General features: G+C 40.9%; 1 protein-coding gene across 9 annotated transcripts in view; it reads left to right on the top strand.

Annotated features, from left to right (window-relative positions):
- Positions 1–4,028: 4,028 nt before the first annotated feature.
- NFIA (nuclear factor I A) overlaps positions 4,029–6,000 on the top strand; it is a 412,008-nt gene continuing 410,036 nt past the window's right edge. For 8 of the 9 annotated variants that reach the window (XM_027883111.1, XM_027883120.1, XM_027883114.1 and 5 more), the window contains exons 1-2: positions 4,304–4,411; positions 4,934–5,027. The gene's annotated coding sequence lies outside the window, so the exon portion shown is untranslated. Of the gene's footprint in view, positions 4,214–4,303; positions 4,412–4,933; positions 5,028–6,000 lie in introns of those variants that run through there. The other variant, XM_027883107.1, reaches the window with a different exon arrangement.

Genomic DNA, 6,000 nt, shown 5'->3' with positions numbered 1-6,000 from the left:
GTCAATATGGCCTTCCCTCATTTTATATCCATCTGCTTCATTAGGTAAGGGAATGTAAGCTAGATATAATGGATTTTTTTGGTAGTTTTAATCAACAATTTCATCAAAAGCACATTTTTCACCTGTGTCAACAACATAATGGAAAACTAGATCAATACGTTAATTATGCCAACTGCTTTCTAAACTCCATTTTTAAATTAATTATGATAAGTGTTGTGGAAATTAGAAAGAAAAAAACCTTTACAACTAAAAGGTATTGCCTTTCAGATTCAGGCAAATGGTCTCAAAAATACGGTTGCCTATTTTTATTTTCCAAAGACTTTTGTTATTGTTCCATATAAAAGATCAGAAATTACGAAGCTTTTAACTGTAATGTCCATACAGTGGCAAATAAGCAGCAGAACTGATTTTGGTAGCACATTACACAGAGCGGGATGAAGGAACAGCAGATTGCTATATGGTAGAAATGGCAATTCTAGTATGACTCTAGCGAAAATCCAAAATATTTACTTTGTGGGACCTCCTTCCCAGATCACTATGGTGAGGATAAATTTCCTCATCAACTCCATCCATCCAAGGTTCTGTGACCACCCCAGGAAAAGAGGTTAGGCCTCTCTCAGAGGTCTTTGTCAGAGCCTTAAGGAGGCACCTCTAGAGTCATGATGTTTTTTGTTAGAAAGACTGTTTCCATACTGAAAGGCTTGTCTCCCAGGATACTGAGATCTTATAAGCCTAGAAAATGGGGAAAAAAGGCTACAAATCAGCTGAAATTTCTCTGCAGACCTTACCAGGGTTTGAAAAACTTTTGGTCTCCAGGGAAAGTGGGACCAGCAGTTCTCCCCAGTTTGCCAGCCTCGTTAACTCCCCCTATCACACCGTCTACACCCACAGCTCCTAATAGGTCGAGTATGTGCTTCTGAACAACAGGGCACCATGCAGAGAGCCACAAGCAAGCACCAGCTTGGGCCAGTAAGTCTCTACACTACTTAACACAACACAGATCCACAAGTGATTGCCTTGGGGATAGAGCTTATTAATTTGGATAAAAACCTGCAGAAGTGTAGCTGAACATATTCAGGTACAGCTCACGGAGAGGAAGGAGTGTCTTTCCCTTCTTGCCTCAGAGGCTCCAGTTCCAGAGCGAACTTGCACTAAGTCAGCTGTAACATCTCTTAGTCTGCAATCTAAGCCAGTTTCACACAGGTACTAATAACTACTCCATGTTATGTTCCAGTTTTCTTACCCCAAAAGGCACTGCTTGTTTTTCAGCTCTGAGCAAAACTGAGAAGACTAAAGTCAGAGGGAGGGATCGATTCAGCTAAAAATTAACAAAATAATCTAAGTCAGCAAGTCTTCCATACCAAGGTCTATTCAGCTGCTGATCCCGTTTCTTCTCTTCATTCTCCCAAAACCAACACATCCTTAACACTTATTTCTTATTTCATTCACATATTTTAGTTGCCTGATAAAAACGAGAGCTGAGTTCTACATTATTTTCTTCTCCTTGAAGGGCTCACTGGTTAATTCCCAAAGACATCTTGCTTCCAGGCATTCCCTGAAGCTGTCTGATAGAGAAGTCTATACCGTTTGGGGAGCTTTAATTTCAGAGAGTAGTATCACATTATCCTGATCCTTTGACGCAAATGATAGGTCAAATCTGAAAACATCTGGGGCCAGAATCTTTGCTGGTTGTGGCAAAAGGGGAGAATTCTAATCTTCCAACTGTGAAGTGAAGGGAGACCACTGCAAGTATTAAACAAATAATTGTGTGAGCAAAGGAATAAATTAAACCTGGTGTCTTATGAACTTAAGGTGCATAACAGCATGACCTTGGACTGAAGCTTTTCCATATAGTCCTGTTATTTACTGCAGCTCTCACCTCCATAAATTCTCTGGAGTCTCATAATGTGTAAGTTCACGCTGCACCTTTCCCTCAGCTGTACAACATCAACATTTTTTTTCATCTGTCTAGCTCCTTATTTTTAGAAATTTGTTAGAACCCAGTTACCCTGAAACTTCTGTCGTTTCATCACACTTGGTTGGAAAAGGCCACTAGATTCAAAAATTATTAGGGGGTACACAAGGACAGATACATGCACAGAGACAGCCTGATCACAGATGCCTTGTTTCCATAGGAAACCAAACTAAAAATAGACAGTTTCCTAAGTGTTAAAGATGGAATTTTTATTTGTTTTTGCAGTTGGGAACCAAACAGACCCACTATTCACATGGCTGTAGCACATGAGAAATATGAAGGAAAAGCAATCTTCAGTTTTCTGATAGATTTCCTCAAGTGGAATACAGTGACCAAAGACACAAGAGCCAAGTGTCCAAAGTCTGCAACCTGCTGGGCTGGATGACAGGTTGCCTATGTGACAGTATATGTGTGCTTTTTTTTTTCTGTTAGAACTACCTTTAAAATCATTTGTTGTTTGACAGAAATGCAACACATGATGGCATCAAGTCTGTGTAAACTTCATTGTTTTGAATGATCAAGGCAAAAGTAAGGTCTCTGTTTGGTTTTTCATTCATCAAAAAATGATCAAACAGATGTTAACAATTCAATTCCCCCCCCCCCCAAGTTGCTAAGTATCCACCTCAGTGTGGCATGAGGCAGGAAATGATAGCTGGACATACCATGAGTGAGAATGCACAGTTTGCTTTTATAATCAAAATAATATGGTCATTATAACCTGCATATGAGCTGTGCAGGGCAACCTTTGGCTGCATCCTCATAGAAGCTGACATCTTACATATGAATGTCTTTGATGTATTTGAGGTGTTTGAGCTGAATCACTTGGGGATATTATATAAAGCTGTCTATAGAGGTGAGGTGAGGCTCTCGAGTGACGGATAGGAGAGATGGGGAGAGTGACTGACAACTCAGGCTATCTGTGCATCATCCAGCTAAACACATGGAGATCTTAGGACCACAAGAAGTGTATAAGTACAGATAATCTAAGAACACCAAGGGGTCTCAAAACAGAAGGCTATTTTTACGGTGTAGTCATAACACGGAAAGAACTTCCATGACATCTTATATGGCAGCACGTGAGACTGTTGCATGAAAACAACCTTTTAAACCCCACTTTTCATGGGACTGAAGCTGCAGGTGGCAGAGGCTGATTATACCTATTGCTACCACTCCACCTCAGGTGAGATCTGAAAGGCTTGCTAAGAGGCAGAACATGTCCATACAGCTGTACAGAGACATGGATGCCTCAGCCATCACCAGCAAACAGCGGATGCAGCTGGAAATTGCCCAGAGAGTGGTGTCATGGCATTCATTTACATAGCTTCATGCAACAATAGACAGCAGTGTAACATGGTGGGGGATCTGTGCCTCAAACCTCTACGCAACTCAGCTGCTGCTGGGCCTCGGCTTACTGTAACCACTTTCTACTTCCTACATCAGAGTCACAAAATCACAGAATCGTTAAGGTTCTTTGAGAAAAGCACTCTCAGACCATTGAGTCCAAACGTTCCCTTAGCACTGTCAAACCCACCACTAACCTGTGCATCCAAGTTCTACATCCACACATCTTTTAAATCCCTCCAGGGTTAGGGACTTCACCACCATCCTGGGCAGCCTGTGCTAGAACTTGACAATCCTTTTGGTAAAGAACTTTTCTTAATACCCAATTTCAACCTCACCTGGTGCAACTTGAGGCCACTTCCTCTTGTCTGGTCCCTTGTTCACTGGGAGCAGAGTCCGATGCCCAAACCTGGCTCCACCCTCCTCTCAGGGAGGTGTAGAGAGCAAGAAGGTCTTCCTTCAGCTTCCTTTTCTCCAGGTTTTATGCTGCCGGAAAAGTACTGAGTCAGTCCTAAGAATCATATTTGCAGTTTTTAAGGATGGGAGGTGCTCCCCCAGAGTGACAACCCCATCCTTCCCACCAGCAGCCATAGCGCGAAAAACCTTGTGGCTGCTTTCTCCTCCGGTACAGTCAGATGCCAGCAGACACAGCCCTTGTGTGGACAAGTACTGCAGATGTATAACAACCTTGCAGGAAAAATTAATAACCTTTCGAGGAAGGGTGCTCAGGGCCTCCTCAGGCAGCACACAGCCTGCAGTGCGTTGGGTTGAAGCAAGGGAAGCCATGTTTTCACGAGGCTCCTCATCTTTCCGCCATAGCTCTGCTTTAGGGGACAGAATAATGTCCTGAATAAAGAAAGTTGGAACATGGAGTAGGTGCAAGACCCCAGACAAGAGGTGAGCGGGCAGCTGAGGAGGGTGTCTGTGCTGACAGTGAGGCGTGAGGGAAGGAGACGAGTTCCTGAGGGTGCAGGGCTGAGGCAGCTGCCATGATGGCGGTCTGAGGGGGATCGCCAGCCCCTGATCATAAACGAGTTAAAAGTCATGTCTGAAAACTTTTTCCACACCGCAACTTGGAGGCTGGGTAGAGAAAAGGTTAGGAAATGCTAGCTTAAATCCAGGATGGAGTTTTTCAAGGATAGGTTGTTACACACAGATTGATGCCACACTGTTGTCAATATGCCAGGGGTAGTTTTAGCTGTCAACTCTGTCAGAGTCTGCCAACCAACTTTAACTTGTTTTCTGACTTTTCCAAATGTTTTCCAAGTTTTCGCTTGCTGTGCTGAGGATAAATTGTCCCTCAGTTTCTGTAAAACCACATTTGTTTACTTGTTTCCTTTTCATCTCCGTTTCTTTCTGTGGTTTTCCCTTTTTAGGGAAAAAAAAAAGCACAAAGCTTGCACCTTTGCCCAACCATAATATAAACACAGTTCACCGAAACTGTCTCATAAACCATAAGGTTTTGCTCATCCTCTCTTGTGCAATACACACTTGCCTCCCTCTTGAGCTGGATGTGCTCCACCATGGCCCTGCCCAAGGTAAGGGACTGGGCAGGACATCCCAGAATAAACTCAGGAATAAACTGCTACAGCAGCTCTTTTCTGCATTTTCCTACAGGTGAAGACTTCTTTCCTCTGGAATGAAAAAATTCAAGGAAAAATCTTACTGTTTGGTCAGAATTATCTGCCATATGTGCAAAGGATTTGAACAGGTAAGCTACAATCCTTTCTCCCTTTCCCAGAGCCTCCCTGGACTGATACTAAATAACTCCATTTAGAAAAAAGAAAAAAAAAAAAAAAAAGGTAAAAAACAAAACAATCTCTCATTGCAAACACAGTAATTACAGTGAAATAACATTTAAGGAATGTTAAAAGGACTGGTGACTTCAAAGGTTGAAACATTAGAAAGCTGAAATTAAGACTGCACTACTTCTGTGTATGCATTATGCTACATTTACTTGCCTGTGTGGTTTTTTATTCACATATAAGATAGATGGGACAAAAAAACTTCTGTTTTTCCTCACAGTTTGCTGTGTGGTCCCGGGCCTTGTTTACTGTCCTGAGTTATTAATTTCCTCTTCAGCCTTTTACAGTACTTTTTACAGTCACATTTATATATGCGACAAACAAAATTTAATTTCTTTTTGTTATACAACCAGAAGGTGAAGTGAAATGAGGCACAGAAAGAAAAAATAAGGCATGGTAATGTTCAATCATAATTATTTTACAATATTTAACATTAGATTGTCATATTAATACATTAATTTGTGGTAACTACAGAAAAATGTGTTCTTATGACCATTATTTTAATAAAATGCAGAAAGATAAAAATCTGGAGCAGTTGGATTAAGTAAATTACATTAGTGAGTAATTAAATTCAGTCATTTTACTCCTTTGAATCCACTAAATTCACAGTAATAATATGTATAAAAGAGAATTTTAGATTCAGGCTTCTTTCTGTTTTCAGTGTATTTTTAAAAAAATACATCTTTTCAATATACTCATAGTTGATACTTATTTTTTAACTGATATTTGAGTTTATTATACATGTTTTATGGAAATACTAAGTTAAAATTTACATATTCCTGACATGGCTCTTTATGTCCTCACCTTCAGCTAGTTCAGCACTTCAGTATTTCTAACCCTTGTCTATCAGTTTGGGCCCTCTGAAAATGAGATTCATGT

Source organism: Empidonax traillii, unplaced genomic scaffold (genome assembly GCF_003031625.1).
Source record: "Empidonax traillii isolate 1590-97213 ecotype Southwest subspecies unplaced genomic scaffold, ASM303162v1 scaffold118:size1038473, whole genome shotgun sequence".
NCBI lineage: Eukaryota > Metazoa > Chordata > Aves > Passeriformes > Tyrannidae > Empidonax > Empidonax traillii.
Note: the sequence above shows the minus strand (reverse complement) of the source record. Positions and strands in the feature narration are given on the sequence as shown.